Source organism: Lontra canadensis, unplaced genomic scaffold (genome assembly GCF_010015895.1).
Source record: "Lontra canadensis isolate GAN:19392208 unplaced genomic scaffold, GSC_riverotter_1.0 scaffold15, whole genome shotgun sequence".
NCBI lineage: Eukaryota > Metazoa > Chordata > Mammalia > Carnivora > Mustelidae > Lontra > Lontra canadensis.
In genome coordinates this window covers 22,432,937-22,451,941 of record NW_022631009.1, presented here as the reverse complement: position 1 = coordinate 22,451,941, position 19,005 = coordinate 22,432,937, and the positions used below count along the sequence as shown (strand labels likewise).

The window sequence follows — 19,005 nt, the reverse complement described above, 5'->3', positions numbered from 1 at the left end:
GCAGTTTGCATGTGCAGTATTAGTGAGAATAAACGCACAGCATCCCTGCTTCCCCCTGTTGTCCTGAAGACTCTCGACAATACTTTTGGGTGGACTGGCCCCAGCCAACACCCCTCGCAGAAGCCTTCTTTATAGGGCCCCACAGCAGAGAATGCGCTGGTGAACTGAGGGTGTGGAGCTGGGGCTTCTCTGTTTCTACATCGGTCTGTGACCTGAGAAGAATCCCAGCTGTCATGCCGCCATTTTCTTAAAGTCTCTCTTGTTCTGCTTTACTCTTTATGCCAGAAAAATAGTGCTAGGTAAGCATTCCCTCTCCCCGTGGAGCCCTTGCCCATACTTTAATGCCTGAAATTGTCCTGGAAGCACTGGTATTTGAGAACCAAGTCCTGGGGCCTCGAGTCATTGGGAGCCCTGATAATGGCGATGGAATGGCAGAGGCTCAGACCAGGCCATGTGGAGGACGGCTTTGTTTGACACTGACTTTCAGAAGACCACAGTGAAGCTTGAGGCAAAAAGGTGATGGTGGAAGATCACAATTAGAAATCCAAGGCCGCATTTAAGACCGGGGTCAGGGAGATTAATGCCAACACCCCCCTTTGAGAGAGGACAAAGTGTACAAGCTCAGAGATACTCTGGAGCAAATCAAATGTTAGTTCAAGAGGAGTTCCCAAATCAGTGGGTACGCTGCTGAGCAGCGATGGGTGGGCGGAGTAGACGGGTCTGGTTTGCTGTTGCTGGAGTGTTTGTCCTGCGTGTCAGATTAGAAGGAACAGATCTGCAAGCTTCCATAATCAAAATCAGGGAGAGGTTTGTTTTTTTTGAATTGTGTTTATAGCCTTTTGGATCATTTACCGAGTCAGTCTCTATTACCCTGTTTTAGTTAGAGCTTAAGAGTAACGAGCTCAGGGGCATGAATTTGACCACAGAATATAGTTTTATTCTGTTCAAAGGAAAACTGTGCTTTATGCTCAACTCTTTTACCTCTTCAGTTCTTTTGGCCTCAAGTGATCCTGGGGAATAAGACTATTCCAGTTAAGTGTCCTGTGGTCGGTGGGTCAGTAGCATCAGCTTCTATATGTTGTGGTAGGCTAGAACATCAGAGGACAGTTAATCTAGATTCAGCAACCTTCATTTAATATTTCTCACCACCTACTATGCTTCATAGTAGGCAATAGGCTTAGTGTTGGTAAACAGTTCACCCTGACCGTACCGAGGCTCCGAGCTAGAGAAGGACACCAACTGATGAACTTCAATTATGCTACAACGTGTGAAGTGTTCTGATAACGTATTGACAGCAGAGATGGGAAGCTCGCCTAACCTGGCCTGGGAGAACAGTCAGGATAGGCTACAAGGAAGAAATGACCTTGAAGCAGAGACTTGAGGAATGAATATAAGTAAGGTAAGGAAAAGGAGCTGGCAGGGAATTGGGTAGTGGGAACAGTATGTACAAAGGTTGGAGGTAAGGCGAGCACAGCACCCTGAGGAAACTAAAGGGGTTCAGAGTGGCTGGTACACAGAATGCAAGCTGCAGAGTGTAGGAGGTAAACAAGAGCCTGAAAAAAAAGAACATATACATCATGTTTAGAAGTTCGTGCTTCATTTTGAGGCAACAAGAGTAATTAAGTTATTTTTAAGGTGGAGCTTTTAGATTCTATACATCTTGGACTCTATATAAAACAGAACATCTGAGAACTGTTTTGAAGCACATTTGCGCTCGATTATATGCTCTACTCTGAGGGGAAAAAAATGGATTTAAGCTGCAATGGATCTGGCTTGAACTTTCCTCAACCAGTGAAATTCCTTAGATCTGAAAAAAGGTTTATTCCTCTTAAGGTTTTGAGTTTTGCTGTAGCCTACTAAAATACATGGATGAAAACAGAAATGACTGGATTCTAAGCTTTTAGGGGGTTGGCAGAGGAATATATACATATACATTTTTTCCAGAGGATGTGCAGTCACATTAACAGAACTGGTTTATCTTAACCATATCCATGTTGCCTCTATACAAGAATCTGTATATTGGTGGCTGGTCTGCTTTGCATTTTCAGGAATGGAAAGAAATTCCAGAAAGGGAACCATAGGCTTTTTACTTTTAGATAGCTCTTTATCTCACCTTCAAAAAACCATTCTGCTTGTTTTATATGATAGAGTCAAATTCAAAGGACTTATTCTGTATTCTGATGATTAACATACTAAATGAGGTATTGTCTAGAGCATCATCATTTCTGGAGCAGCTGAGTTTAAGTAAATATAATAAACAAGGGCCAACCCAAGGAGGACAAATAAGATTGTCTTTAAACTTCTTTTTAGCATTTTTAATGCAAAAAAAAAAAAAAGTCAGACAATGTCCAGTTCACTCCAGCCACAACAAAGAAACCCTCCAATCTAACTAAGGTTGTGATAGCTGCTGAAATGAACAAGCCCTACAGTTCCAGTGCCTCAACATGATAGACAGTTATTTCTTGCTTCTTTACCATACAGTCCCCAGGAGGGCTTGCTCCACATAGTCATTCAGGGGCCCAGACTGATAGACAGTTCAGCACCATCGCGCTCAATGTTGCTTTGAGCATCAATATCCAGCTGGCAGTCAGAGGGATAGTGGAAAGATTTTATGAGACAGTTCTGGAAATGGATGTGGAAAGGCAAAGAGAGAGTTTATGTTTGCTTAACTGAAGTCTGAAAGGATCTTTATCATCCACTAACCATGGTTACCTCTAAGAGAAAATTAGGACTAGGTGGATACAGTAAGTTATATAACTGTAGTGTTTTAATTCTCATGAAGGAAAAACAATGAAAGAAAACAATTAAGTGAAAGGACAGGGACATCAGGAAACATTTACTTGATGGAAGTTTCTATTTCATGTTAAAGAGAATGCTACATCTTATAAACCACAAAAGGGAATATATCCTTCCTCCTTCTGCAACTATACTTACCAAAACACTTGAAATACAAGCACAGAATTGTACCACATCTGAACTTGCCAAGGCCTTCTTCTCCCTTCAGATAAGAAACTAAATACACCACTGGCTATCAGGAGAACTGGGTCTGGTCTTCATTGTGCCACTAAGTAAATATGAGACATCAACAATGAGGTCCTTTGGCCTCTCAGACACTGTTTCTCCTCAACTCAACTTATTAAACTTATCTTCCCCTCCCAACCCTCACAATGTAGAGAGAACCTCATATAATAATTATGCTTTGGTCTATTGAGAACAAAGTTGTAGTATTATTTACAATTAAAATGTACAATTAAGCATGCCAGTCTAAGATCTAGTATTATCATCTGTGAGGGAAAAAAAGGCAATATTATCTTCAGCAGTACAACTGTGGATCAGTAAACTATTATTAAAAATTTACTCTACAGGGCGCCTGGGTGTTCAGTGGGTTAAAGCCTCTGCCTTCGGCTCAGGTCATGATCCCAGGTTTCTAGGATGGAGCCCCGCAAAAGGCTCTCTGCTCCTCGGGGAGGCTGCTTCCTCCTCTGCCTCTCTGCCTGCTTCTCTGTCTACTTGTGATCTCTCAAATAAATAAATAAAATCTTAAAAAAATTTACTCTACAACAGTTGCTCAGCCTAAAAGAAGTTCAGTCATCATCTCTGTCACAACTGTCCCTCCTTCTCTATTGTTTCTATTAACAACAGCATCATCCTCCCTACCTCCCTACCACCTCCCTACCTTTCTCTTCCTTGTGACCTACATCTAGTAAACAGTAAAGCTCCATTGATTCTACACTCTGTCACTTTTGGAGAACCCTTCATTTCTATGTCCCCTGTCTTTTCTCTAGTTCAGGCTTTCCATTATGCCTCCCATATGAAGTCAATCTTCTGGAAGCCCAGCTCAATTCTAATAAACCCTCTGCCTCCAAACCTTTAGTTGTTCCCCAGTGCTAGTAGAATCTAGCCCAAACTGCTCAGCTTCTTGGTGTTTGTGGTTCTCCATGCCCTGGTTTCACACCATTCTCCTCCATTGTCCTCTACTCTGACAAAAATGAGCAGTTCCTTACATATCCCACACTGGCCTTTCTTCATATCATTAATCATACCATTCCTCTGCCTTGAATTCTCCTCTTTTCATCTCTTGGATGTTCTGCAAAGATAAACTGAATTACCCTTTTTCCCATAGAACATTCTCTAAGTCTCTAACCCCTATTTCTATCCTTGGAATAAATACAACACCTTATCTAGACATTTCTAAGAATGTGAAATACTTTAATCTATAGGAAAGAAAGGAGAAAGGGAGGAAAGAAAGGGAGTGAGAGAGAAAAAATGGAGGAAAGGAAGGATAAAATAAAAGAAGTTACGGTCTTTGGCCATAAGGACCTTACATTCTGCTTAAATATTAACTTTAAACTCACACATAAGAAATTTAGTATAACAGGGGCCCCTGGGTGGCTCAGTCGGTTAAGCATCTGCCTTCAGCTCAGGTCATGATCCCGGGGTCCTGGGATCAAGCCCTGCATTGGGCTCTCTGCTCAGTGGGGATCCTGCTTCTCCCTCTTCCTCTGCTACTCCCCCTGCTTGTGCTCTCTCTTTCTGTCACATAAATAAGTAAAATCTTAAAAAAAAAGAGAGAGAGAGAGAGAGAGAGAAATTTAGTATAACGAACAGTATGTAATGGGGTTCTAAATTACTTACTAAAATTATCTTACTTTTACAAAAAACTCTGTCACTGTCAGGGTACAGAGTGCTATGAAGGCTTAGCATAGCAGTGTAAAGGAGTTAAGTAAGAAATGGGAGAAATGGCTAGGACATGTTGGTCATGTGGAAGGACCTGATCCTTGAGGAACACGAGGGTGTGGGTGACTAATCAGGAAGGGAGAAGAGGGATGTCTACTCTCCTTCATATTGATTATGACTGAGACCTGGCTCAGGTGTAGCTGCTATCAAAGAGGAATGGAACTTTCATTTGGCGAGGACTATTCTGGTGATTGTAAAAATAAAAGATTTGAACTTTTAAAGTCATTTCCCTGGCATTTTTATGGTACAATTATGATTATTAGTGATCTATATCAGTAAGGGACCAATCTGTGGCCCGTAGGCCAAATCCAGCCTGCCACCTGTTTATGTACAGACCTCAGGCTAAGAATGTTTTTCACAACGTTAGCTGGCTGTGCAACAGAGCCTGTATGTGCCTGCAAAACCTAAAATACTAAACATCTGACCCTTTACCAAAAAAGTCTGCTGACCCTTAATCTATATGGTAAAAAGCATAAAATATTTTCATGTTGTTATTTCCATATAACAATTCCTTTATGGCTTTTTTGACCTAAATGATAATTTTATTAATTTTGCTTAGATCCAATTAAGTATTCTTCGGGAAGATATTACAATGCTGTAAATGTACATGTACTATCCTTTGTTCTATACATTCTTATTAGGTATTTCTTTAATAGTAAAGTTGGCTATACTTATATAGCATCACTTTTATGGATAAAAACAGGATGCAGAAAATTATTATTCCTTCTTTTTGTTACTCTGAATGTATTCCTTTTTCCTCTCCATATGATCTTTTCAACAGTGAAAATTCTATAAAGGCTATTTTAGTTGACACAGCTAATTAAACTTTTGTGGGAATAACATTAAAATTAATATTAGCTACCCTTTTCTTAGTAAATACATCTTCATTTACAATTTACTTTTATTAATATATTCTTAGAAAAATTTAAAATTAAAGTGATTTAAAATTATAGGATGAGGGGTGCCTGGGTGGCTCAGTGCGTTAAGCCTCTGCCTTCGGCTCAGGTCATGATCTCAGGGTACTGGGATTGAGCCCTGCCATCGGGCTTTCTGCTCAGCGGGGAGCCTGCTACCTCCTCTCTACCTGCCTCTCTGCCTACTTGTGATCTCCCTCTCTCTGTCAATAAATAAATAAATTAATTAATTAATTAATTATAGGATGAAACTTACTGCCAAACTATTTTTTCAAAATTTTATTCAGATTAATAGTTATTTTTATGGCATAGTTATGCTTTTTAATGAAATATTAGTCAAACTATTATAATAACTGCTAGCCTTACTAAATTGTGAAATATGCCAGGCTATTTGTGGTTTATATAGCCATTTTGAAACTCATATGCATCTCTATTATAATAAGTCTGAAACACTCTTTTCAAGAAAACAAACTTTGGCTCCAAAAGGTTTATAAGAGTTTTGGAGGCAGTAACTAGGTAAAATAACCAGGAAATGAATTTTTTACTGTATTTTGGAGTCTAGAATAGAAGTAATCCTGAGGGTTTGTCCTGCATGCCCATAACAAACTGGAAGTTTTAGAAGGGAAGAGGCTGGGGGATTGGGTTGCCGGTTGCTGGGTATTAAGGAGGGCACGTGTTGTGATGAGCACTGGATGTTATATGCAACTAATAAATCACTGAAGACTACATCAAAAACTAATGATGTTCTGCATGGTGGCTAACTGAACATAATATTAAAAAAATGCTACTTCACATATTTCAATAAGTTATAAAATGTTGTCTTCCTGATCTAAAGTTCTTTCCACTTTGTTCACATTGGCACAGGACTTGAGAATTATTCATGTGTATATTGCTTGTGCCTTATGTAATTGATTTTTGGAAGTAACATCTTTCCCATGCTAACAGTGTTTTACGTCCGTATAATTAGCATTCGGTAAGAGAATGCACAGATCTTAAGTATATAGCTCAATATATTTGGCAAATGTGGCCCCCTTTGTAACCATCACACAGGTCATGATATAGAGTATTCTGGTTACCCTAGGAAACTTCCCTTTCAGATCAACCTCTGACTCCACCTAAGGTAACTATTAACACTGACTTCTATCACCACAGATGGGTTATGCCTGTTCTTGAATTTCATATAAATGAACTCATACAGTCCGTACTTTTGAGTCTGGCCTCTAGCACAAAACAGTACGGCATTGTAGTTTATCCATGTGGATGCATTCATAGTAGTTGGTCCCTTTCTAGCACAGAGTTTTCTGTGGTATCCCTAGACCACAACATATCTTTATCCATTCTCCTGTTGATGGCCTTTTGGGTTGTTTCTAGTTATCATAAATAAGGCTCCTGTGAACACTTGTGTGCAAATTTTTTGGTGGACATATACATTTCTTTTCTTTTCTAGAAGTAGAATTGCTGTGTCATATGACAGGTGTATGTCTAGCTTGGCTAGATACTGCCAAAGAGATGGGAGGCTGTCCCCTTCTGCATTCCCACCAGCAACCTATGAAAGTCCTAGTTGTCCCTCCAATACATTATATTGTTAGACTTTTTATTTCTGGCCATGCCTGTGGGAGTAATATTTTTTTGTTTTTCAAGGTACAGTTCTGAAGAGTCCTAAGGAAAGTCCTGCCTCCACTTCTAATGGTCAGCATTCTCTCACTCTCTCCTTTCTTGTCTTTGAGAGTGTCACCTCCATTCTGTGTTCTGCCTTATGATTTAAAGGCTACACAAGGCCTTTTTATCCTGCATGAGGTTTGTGGGGTTGTTAATGATTGGAGTGACCTTATTTCATTTCAGAGAAACCCCTTGGAAGAGCAAGCCATAGAAATACCTTCCAGTTCATAACTAAAGCTGACTCCCAGGAGCACAGATTTCACCTGGAGACAAGGGGCTGTTGGAACTCAATGGAGACAAAAGGGGGCCCGAGACAAGAATGATCCCTAAAAAAGTTGAGGGAGGGAGATTTCTCTTATGCCCAAAACATAGATTATTCTAGAGAAAGGGAAGAAAGATGGTATCAGATGCCTTTATGTTATTCCTTATTGATGAAATTATTATTTGTTAAAAATACGAACTTCTTTATTGGTTGAATTCAGCTTGCATTCACTAAGAAGGAAATGTCACCACCTATAGGAGGATATCATTGTGCTCTAGTGATTTTTAAGAGTTCACTCATAAGAGTGGAATTTAACTTTGAAATTAGAAAATATTATAGATAATTTTATTTCATTTTCAAATCGAATAAAATGAGTGTTGTCCAGATGCCATTCACCTAATCTGCTTTTCATGGGAACCATGGTACTATCTTCTCTACTCTTGGAAGGAGAGCATAATGTCATTTCTCATGTTCCAAAATGTACAAAGGAGGAAAAACATCCTAGAAGAGTTTCAACTAGATTGCTGACATTTTTTAATCTTTCCCATTTTAAGCAAAAATATCTGTCATAATTATAATGAGTAAGGTAATCTAGCCTTGGAAAAGCCTCATTACACAAGATAATCAAATAAAATAGATTGATATGTTCTATTCTGGCATAAAAAATATTTTAACCTTTTCCTGATTTATTGCACAAACTACTGGCAATTGAATTATAGGGATTATGAACACTGCTGTGTTCTGGTAATCATTAATTAGGGCAATATTTTAAATAGGCTTTATTAAATGAGGGATGAGATGTATGATCCTTCTAAATGCATCCGTTTCCCCTAACTCTCGCCAACTCTAGAGCAGAAGAAGTTGAAATGAATGTGTACGTTTTGTCAGAATTTCCTGTGTTGCCATACTGATAAACAAAATGTCCTCTTACGTAAAAATACAGAAGTCCTGGCCTCTTTTAGTAGTGGAGTTCTTGCCAGCTTCCCAACCCTCATAGGTTCATGTTTCATTCTAAAATAAAGGGACATGGTAGAAATGCTTGTGGGACTTCTTGTGTTATCTGCGCAAATGGTTTTACGTAGACATTTTTATTTCACTAGCCTTATTGCCTCTCTATCAAGTGATAGTTAGGCTGCCACTGCCCAAATGGGAACAGTTCTGTGCTCATCTGTAGCTCTGGTTATAAAAATTATAGACCTGATATACCCATTCAGCATAACCATGTCTGGACCATGTCTCCAGCATGGCCCTTCTTCTATCGTTAATGTCCCGTGCAGTATGGACGTGCTGATAGGAGGTTATAGTCTCACTCGGTCCTGCCGGGTTTTTATGCATCCTGTGTTTTTCTTTCATTGCCTAGATATTTGCATTTCTTGGTCACGCACATCACAAAATTGGTTTAAATTTCATTTCTCTCAGTGTCTTGTTGGTCTAGAGGCTCTTGTAGTTCCAGCATTCACGTAAATTCTATAGCACACCTGGGAGCTCTTTGAGGTCTTCTTAGAATTTATGAATTAATTTTTTTTAGTAAAGGGAAAAGGTTGTCTTTTGTATTTGTTTGCGTTCTCCTACGTAGAATTCCATTATGACTGTGGGGCTTCAGAATTCTCTGTATGTGTGGCATTTACATAGACATGCATGTCAGCCTGGGCAGAAGTATCAGCATACTCCCTTTGATCTTAGGGAATCACCTTGTGTCACCTTGTGAATAAAAGTGAGTAGGTTTCGACTCTCCTCTTTCCTTGATCTCTTTAGAAAGGATCCTTCTTAGCTGGTTTTTATTATTTATTTTTTTCCATATAGGAGAAAAGGAATATTTAAAGTAAAAAGACGGGCTGTGACAACTAGAATGGTATCTTTCCATAGTCATTGAATGGCAGGACTTGGTCTACAGTCACAGGGCAATATTTATCCCGCAACGCCTTATGGTGTCAGATCACAGTGAAGTTTGTCTGGAGTGCTAGTCGCAGCTCCATGAATGTAAGTAACGGTATCCTTATCCTGACTGCTCTGCTATCATCAGTAACCCATAGAGCGCGACTACACTTTTAAGGTTGGTTCTGGGAACATTGTGCCCAAACACTGAGGTCTCTTGTGACATCGTTGTGGGCATCTTCTCTCACTTATTCTGCATTCCTGAAAGCATGAAGAAGGACTCCAATTTGCATCTAGCCTCCTTTACCAGCTTACTGGAGGTTACCAGCTAGGCACAAATAGTTTCTGCCTCAGTGCCTTCTTATTGCCAGACGGGTCGTGATCTGACCCAGAAGGACCCGTAGCATATTTGGTGCATGAGCTTTCTAAGGAAATCAGCTTGGAACACCAGGACACACAAATCTGAACTGAAGTGTCATGCCTGAGGCTCACAAGTGACCTACATGGGTCAGAGCCTTTGGAACCAAATTGTCCCATCACGTGTGCTTGGGACTTACTGAGTTACAGAGTCAGCAAATGACTTTTGAGTCACCAGTACTATTTTAACTTGCCCAGGACTGTCTTTTTCCCTTCGTCTTCTAAACCAAGTTTGGCAAGCTTTTCCTTAAAGATCCAAATAGTAAAGATTTTAGGTTTTCAAGACATGGGGCCTCTCCACTCAACTATGATCTTGTAGTGCAAAAGCTGTCATAGATAATAGTAGGCAAATGAGCATGGCTAGATTTCAATAAAACTCGATATTTAAAAAACAACCACCATAAGAAGCTGGTCAGATTTGGCATGCTGGTTACATTTGCTGACTCCTGTTTTAAACCCTCATGGGGGAGAAGTTTAGGAAACTTCCTTCTAAAGCCTTTTCCACCAATTTCACAGCCTTACCGTTTGGTGGAAGCAATCTGTAGCACGTAGTGAAATTCTCACATTGAGGGTGTCTTGTGGCTTACGTTGAGTTGTGTCTTAGTGGGCCTGTTTGTAAGCTTAGCCCTCAAGAGGGGACAGCTGTTTCCAGTTAGGTATTTTGCTGACAGAGCACACCATCACCAGGTCAGTCTGTTGCGTCAGTGGTACCCAGCCCAGGAGCCACACTGTAGGCTGGTAACCTGGTTGGAGGAAGGGGTTAGCATACTCTCCCAAAATTTCTTAAAGCAACAACAGAACCCTTAATTAAGATAACTAAATGCACTAATATTCAAAAGTATATTTTAAAGGGCATATTTTTTAAAGCCTGTACACACAGAAGGGTCTTTCCAAGAAATGAACACTCCAATACATCTTAACAGCTCTCTTCCTAATCCCTAACAGTTGTCATTCACGATTTATAACCACATCCTAGTTTTATCTGTAGATTTGCCTACATTTTTTGCTTCATTGCTTCATTTTTTAAATCTGAATTATTGTCTGGGAGAGAGGCTTTTCCCAAGAGACCCCCAGAACATCATATCTTGTGATAATCAGTAGCCCCTCTGGACGTTTGTGCCCTACTTCTGGCTGCTGTGGGTTTTTTGTCCTTCTTCTAGAGTCATAAATATATAACTGTCAGAGAACAGCCTGTCAAAGACGGCGTGAGGAATGAATGGGTAGAACAAAACTGGCAGGGCTGCCAGTTAGCTCAATGCCACAAAGCAGCTACTGGGTGGTGAGCTCCTTCTGTTCTCTGAGAAAGTGTCTAGAAGCCACAATCGGTAGGACTAAAACTATGTTACTTTCAGGACTGAAGATCAAACAGGGAACTGAGAAGCAGAATCACAGGACACCACTGTGACTACAACCTGAAGACTTTCCATAGTCCTGTCTTTCTTTGTGGAACTCATTCTAATGGGCCATCCTCTAAGTATTAACCCAGGTCCCTTGGTGTCTCAAATGTGCCACTTGTCCCCTCATAGAGTTGATCTTGGCATAATTGTTTTTCCTAACCCAGAGATTAGGGCTTTTATTCTTTATTTTCTTTCAGAAGACCTCACTTGTGCATACTCTTACCAAGTGCTTGTCCTGCATCTGTGATTATTCATTCTAGAAGCTGAGGTTACCCCTAGCAACGAGCGGTTTGTCTAAACTGCTTTGGTCTCAGAGTTCTCTTAAAGGAGAGTTCTCAGAATCAATTTCTAAAGGGCTTTTATGCCCCACATGGCAAAACATATATAAACAACAATTCAAATTTTAAAAGCTTAACAAGACCTTTCAACAAAGGTTTAAAATGGTTTCATAGCATGAGCTATTTTGAGATTAGACAGAATTTCCATTACTAGTTAAAACAGGAGTATAATTGGCTTTTATAGATTTCTGTAGTTTCATTTAATAAAACTCACCCAGTGAGATGCACCACCCCATGAAATCACAGGCAATGCTATAGTAAATACTTGTAGATGTGTTTTGGGAAACTCTCCCAGCATTAACTGAGGGCTGGGAGAATGTAAGGCATGTATCCTTTCCCCCTCACTGGCATAACTCCATGGTTTTTTTTTTCCCCCTCCAAAGCTCTGGAAAATACTTTATTATACCCCGCAGAGCCAAATGGGAAACAATCAAGCTGTTTTGTCATTTGAATTAGGAAAGGTCAAAAGGAAGAGAATGTAATAGTAAATAGAGGGAAAAGTTCTTTGTGAAAACTGTCCTTTTTTTTTCCATGTAAGGGAAAGTAATTTGTTCCTTTTAATAGATCTGGAAATCCAGTACTAGAGATCTTTTTGGGTAGATTTACAGAGAGAAAAGAAACCATCAAGAATTTTTAAAGATCCTGTTTCCCAAACAAATATGTAGCAAGTTGGTACTATTTACAAGATGTCATTGTAATCTCTTGCATCAGTGTGATCGTTTATAAATAAGAGTACTCTTTCTTAGACTTTAATAACAATAATGACTCTGGTAGTTGCCAGGCAATGTACCGTTTTCCACATTTTATATGTGAAAATGAAGAGGCCCTGGGAGGTAAAGAATGTCCTCAGTGTCACACAACACGGCCACAAGATACAGAACCTGAGCTTGAACCTAGCTTTTCTATCTCAAGACCAGCCGTAATGACTTCTATGACCATGTACTTCTCTGCCGTCCATCTTAAATATAGGATTTACATAGATATGAGTGTATATATCTCCACTGATTATAGTCTGAAGTACATACACACCAATAAAATCAGGCATGGTGGTTATAGTTAACAACACATGAGTGGAAGAATGGAGAAGTCACTTCAAAATGCTTAGTTTAAAACACATTCTACAACATTTTCAGAGAACCACATTCTATAACATTTTGGAGTATAAAGCTAGATGATATTGTATAATCATGCAGACATCAGCTGTCACCAGTAATTCTCAATGTTTTATATGGGCACTTGCTCTGGAGAGTATAAAAATAAATATATTTATTTGTTCCTGAAGTTGACTCTCTAAATCTTGCTACAGTGATTTTAAAAAAACAAAAAACCACTTTTTAATCTTTGCTGTAATATTCTCTTAGCTTGAGGGCATTTTCTAAGTAAAGTTTTAGCTGGACAATAGATAAAATTAAAAAACATCTAAAAATAACTTTTAATGATATGAAACGCCTTCTCACTCTAATAAATGTTAAGATCATTCCACTATTTAAAATATTGTCTTCAGATCAGAGGCACCCCCGGATACCTCCTCAGGACATCTCCCAGTGCCTCTAATCTTAAAAAAATAAGAGCAAAATTCTAATCCTTGAGAGATGGAAATAGTGTATAGTGTATGTATTTATCTGTTTGTATATTCTCTGCATGTGTAGAGCTTAGACCCACCTAGGAAAATATATTAAGACCCTCCTCATACCAAGTTCAGCTTTCTCCTTCCACACAACTATGCCTGATAAGCCAAGGACAGAGATACCCTTGAATGAATCCCTGCTTTTGCTATTTTTTAAAGATTTCAAAGAATAGAGATTTCATGAGGGTCAATATTCTTTAACATTATCAGACAATAAGGATATTCCAGGCCATGTCCACTTAGCAGGGTCTTAATGTAAGGATGAGACTTAGGATACTGGAGGAGCAATTATAAAAGAAAGTAGCCGTGAGGTGTCCAAAAGGTGGCATCCCTTAATTTTATCTGCCTTAGTGGCTTCAGTGTGAGTGCACTGAAGAGAGCTAAGTGAGTTGGGGCAGGAGATGAATTGTGAATTGCAAAAGAGGCATTTAAACATTATCTGCAAAACTCAACTCAAAGAACAAATGATTCAAACCTTGTTCTGGTTTTTTTGTTTGGTTGTTTTTTAAGAAAGTAGACTCTAGTTTAGTCTTTCCTTCGTTAGGAGATAGAATAACAGCATGTTCTTCTCTTCACAATTGAGAGCTCAGTTCGTCAGTACCTTAATTGGCAAACTATTTAGTGAGTGTGTTGGAAAATTGTACCTGCCAAAATGGATTGGTGTTTGCTCTTCTTCAATGAAAGGTGATCAAGAGCTGCCCCTTGTGGGTAGTTCAGCCTGCCAAGGTCTAATACAACAGAAATGGAAAGGAAAGTAGAAATGAAAGGCATATTCAAGAGAGTAACAAAGAGTTGGAGCCTAAGGCACTAAGCCTATTGGCTTCCACAAGAGCTTGGCAGAAAAGCTTTGACCACCAGTGTGATTTTTATCTCTTTGTCTTTTAGGCAATTACCTTAATAGGGCATACGGTAGTGATGGCTTCCATTACAAGCCTCTATTTAAACAACCTCTTCTGATCACCAAGTGAAGAATGGAGCAAATAAAGATGGAAAAAATAGTCACTGTACACAACGCTTCTACCTTCAGTTCTCTGAAACTGTAGTTAATGCCTAATTATACTGACACTCCGTTGTACAAAAAAAATTGAGAATGCAGATACAATTTCCCAGTTAATTATTTCATTATATGGAAGTGACATGTGTGAAGTAATAAATTAACACTGCCTTCCTAAGAGCAGCAGTTGTGGACTTTCATGCTGAAAGTTTCTAGTAGAATGAAGTATTTCTCTTGTGACTACTCTGATTAAGTGAAAAATGCCTTCTATATCTATGGGTATAATTCTACCTTCTTTTAGCAGATAGTGACCACTGACATAGGGTGGTGAGATGTATGTGAGTCAATTATTGCTTACAGAGAAACCCTCAGGGGATGTCAAGGGGATGGCTACCAGCAGCTACAATAGTCTAGACCATACCTCTTCTCTTAAACATGGCTCAAGCAGTAGATGCATGAATTGTGGTGAAAGAAACTTCATTTTACTTTTAAAAAATCACAACCATTCACACCTTTTCAGCTAGAAAAACAGAATGCCAAGGATTATATTTTCTAATTTAAACCAGAAAATAATGGTGGAGCTTGAGGGAGGGGAGAGAGAACTGAAGTGTGACTCTGTGAGACTGGTTGCAAGAGATTCAGTCTCTACTTCTTTGATCTAAGGATTATCAGTTGTAAGGAGTGCAGTTAGGATTTATAAAGCTTTAAAGGAAAAATAAAACTATATTAAATGTACAGTTTTCTTAAAATGATGGCAGCATACAATAACTCACACTTTTGCAATTACAATCAATGTCTGTCCAAATCTAAAGATCTTACTGGATTAAATATCTTTCGGTCATCAGCCGTGAGGTGTCAGAGTTGGGCTGAGAGGCCACTTTGTGTAACTTGTGCTGCTTGTGTTGACAGGGGGCTCAAGGTGCACCTTTAAGGTTGACCATCTGATTATGAGGCATATCAAATACAGGCTTTTCTCTATATTTCCAGTCTGGCTACTTTTTTTTCATTTTATTTTTAATTTAATATTTTTGAAAGCCATACGACTTCTCCTGAAAATCTAAGAAAGCCTTCATTTTTTTTTTATTTTTTAAAATTTAAATTCCAGTTAGTTAACATATAGTGTATTATTAGTTTCAAGGTTAGAGTTTAGGGAGTCATCGGTTACATATAACACCCAGTGCTCATTACATCATGTGCTCTCCTTAATGTCCATCACCCACTTACCCCTTCCCCCTACCCACTTCACTTCCAACAACCTTCAGTTAGCTCCTGGTAGTTAAGAGTCTCTTATGATTTGCCTTCCTCCCTGTTTTTATCTTATTTTATTTTTCCTTCCCTTCCTCTATGTTCATCTGTTTTGTTTCTTAAATTCCGCATGTGAGTGAAATCATAAGGTGTTTGTCTTTCTTTGACTGACTGATTTTGCTCAGCATAATACCCTCTAATTCCATCCATGTTGCTGTAAATGGCAAGAGTTCACTCTTTTTGATGGCTGAGTAGTATTCCAGTGTATATATGTATACCACATCTTCTCTTTTTTTTAAAAGATTTTATTTATTTATTTATTTGACAGAGATCACAGGTAGGCAGAGAAGCAGGCAGAGAGAGAGGAGGAAGCAGGCTCCCCGCTGAGCAGAGAGCCCGATGAGGGGCTCGATCCCAGGACCCTGGGATCATGACCTGAGCCAAAGGCAGAGGCTTTAACCCACTGAGCCACCCAGGCGCCCCTACCACATCTTCTTTATTCGTTCATCTGTCAATGGACATCTGGGCTCCTTCCATAGTTTGGCTCTTGTGGACATTGCTGCTATAAATACTGGAGGGCAGGTGCCCCTTCGAATCACTATGTTTGTAACCTTTGAATAAATAACTGTAGTGCAATTACTGGGTTATAGGGTAGTTCTATTTTTAACTTTCTGAGGAGACTCCATGCTGTTTTCCAGAGTGGCTGCACCAGTTTGCATTCCTACCACTAGTGTAAGAGGGTTCCCCTTTCTCCATATCCTCGCCAACACCTGTTGTTTCCTGAGTTGTTAATTTTAGCCATTCTGACTGGTGTGGGGTGATATCTCATTGTAGGTTTGATTTCTGTTTCCCTGATGATGAGTGTTGTTGAGCGTTTTTTTCATGTATCTGTTGGCCGTTTGTATGTCTTTGGAGAAATGTCTCTTCATATCTTCGGATATCCATTTCCTGACTAGATTTTTTTGAGTTTTGGGTATTGAGTTTGATAAATTCTTTATAGATTTTGAATACTAGCCTTTTATCTAATATGTCACTTGCAAATATCTTCTCCCATTCTGTAAGTTGCCTTTGCATTCTGTTGACTGTTTACTTTGCTGTGCAAAAGCTTTTAATCTTGATGAAGTCCCAACAGTTCATTTTTGCTTTTGTTTCCCTTGCCTTTGGAGACATGTCTAGCAAGAAGCTGTTGCAGCCAAGGTCAAAGAGATTCCTGCTTGTGTTCTCTAGGATTTTGATGGATTCCTGTCTCACATTGAGGTCTTTCATGCCATTTTGAATTTGTCTTTGTGTAGAGTATAAAAAAATGGTCCAGTTTCATTCTTTTGCAAGTGGTTGTCCAATTTTCCCAGCACCATTTGTTGAGGAGATTTTTTTCCATTGGATATTCTTTCCTGCTTTGTCGAAGATTAGTTGACTATAGAGTTGAGGGTCCATTTTTGGCCTCTCTATGCTGTTCCATTGATCTACATGTCTGTGTTTGTACCAGTACCATACTATCTTGATGATGACAGCTTTGTAATAGAGCTTGAAGTCCGGAATTGTGATACCACCAGCTTTGGATTTCTTTTTGAACATTCCTTTGGCTCTTGAGGGTCTTTTCTGGTTCCATACAAATTTTAGGATTGTTTGTTCCAGCTCTGTGAAAAATGCTGATGGTATTTTGATAGAGCTTGCACTGAATGTGTAGGTTGCTTTGGGTAGCATAGACATTTTAACAATATTTGTTCTTCTAATTCATGAGCATGGAATGTTTTTCACTTTCTTTGTGTCTTCCTCAATATCTTTCATAAGTGTCCTATAGTTTTCAGAGTACAGATCCTTTACCTTTTTGGTTAGGTTTATTCCTAGCTATCTTATGTGTTTGGGGCAATTGTAAATGGGATCGATTCCTTGATTTCTCTTTCTGCTGTTTCATTGTTGGTGTATAGAAATGCAACAGACTTCTGTGCATTAATTTTATATCCTGCGACTTTGCTGAATTCTTGCATTATTTCAAGCATTTTTTTGGTACTAATAAGCTTTAATAAATTGTCCAATACTTACTTGGAGGCCTCCAGATGCATGTTTGGTTATATCAGTCTTTGCTAACCCTTAGATTCTAGGATCTAATCTGAAGATTTGGTGATTTCTGCTGCCTTTGTTTTGCCTTGTGTGAAAAATCAATCTTTGGCATATATCAAAACTTTATGCAGAACTTTAATCAATAATCAGGGACCCAAATTTAAAATTTAGTGATCTGTGTTGATACTAATGCAAATAACTTAGCAAGGTGTAAAATGAATTACCAGACGCCCTTTCTGTGTGATGAAGCTTGCACATAGACAAGCAATGACAACAAATTTTTGGCACAATTAGTTTCTTTGCCTGGTATTTGGGAAGTGTTTATGGAATGTATCAACAGCAAGATGCCTTCTAATTTCCAAAATGTTAAAATAGGAGAAAAATGTGATTCTTACAAGCAAGGAAATTGGTGTTTGTCTGTTGAATTTTATAGTAGCAAAATAGGTGACACAAAAACATCAGAAAAGTAGTATTTAAATAGTATACTGGTTCCTGATTTACTTGACATAGTCCAATTTCCACCCATTGCCCTCCCATAATTATTGATCTTTCATCTCAAAGGCATCCTGACTTGGGTGATAATTTATATGGCTATTCCACTTATTGTTCACTCTTGTTGGTGACGATAACAATGGAAGGTCTCAAGAGAATTGAATAGTTTGATATATAGTATGCCCTAGAATATGTGTGGTAAACTTATATAATCTTCAGAAAAGCCCTATTAGATACGTCTTTCCTTTGTTGAAGAGGATATGAAACTCACTGAGATTAAATGGCCTGCGAGGAGCATATAGCTATGTGACAGAACCAGGGCTCCAATCCAGATGTCCAAGGCAAACAAAATCTCATGAGCTTAATAATAAAATACTAACAACAACAACAACAACAATAGGAATCATCATCATTATCGTCATTACCTTAATAGTAAAGCAACCACTTATCCAACAGAGATTTGTGACAATTGTTCATTCCAGGGAGCACTTTGGCAGTCTGCCACTGTGGACACCTTCTCAGATATTTTTTGATGCATAGTGTTACAAGGATATGAATTTTATTAAAATAGTTATAAAAAAGTAAGTATGATATAATCATGTTTTTTAAAAATGTAAAATAAGATCTTACGGTATTATCTAATTATTATTGTAATTTCAAATTAGTGATGAACATAAAGATTATTTTGAGATTTCTACAATAAGTCTAACATGATATGAAAATATCTGTGATTTCTATTGGTGACAAGGTGACAGGTTCTGCTAAGTTCTGTGGTTTGTTACATTCATAATTGCAGAAAATTCTAAATTTCATTTGGAAGTTAATGAAAACAAAGATGCATTTTTTCCCAATTTAAGTCACAAACCACCTCGAAATTTGTGAACCCCCAAAGGATACCAGATTAAGAACTCTTACTTTAGAACAAACCTGCAAAATAACTATTATTATCCCCACTTTACAAATGAGTACTCTGAAGCCCAGAGTAAT

The 19,005-nt window shown here is 38.6% G+C and overlaps 1 protein-coding gene across 2 annotated transcripts in view; it reads left to right on the top strand.

Moving 5' to 3' along the window:
* The window catches only part of CPQ (carboxypeptidase Q), a 358,351-nt gene that overhangs the window by 250,885 nt on the left and 88,461 nt on the right, over positions 1-19,005 (top strand). The window lies entirely within an intron of this gene.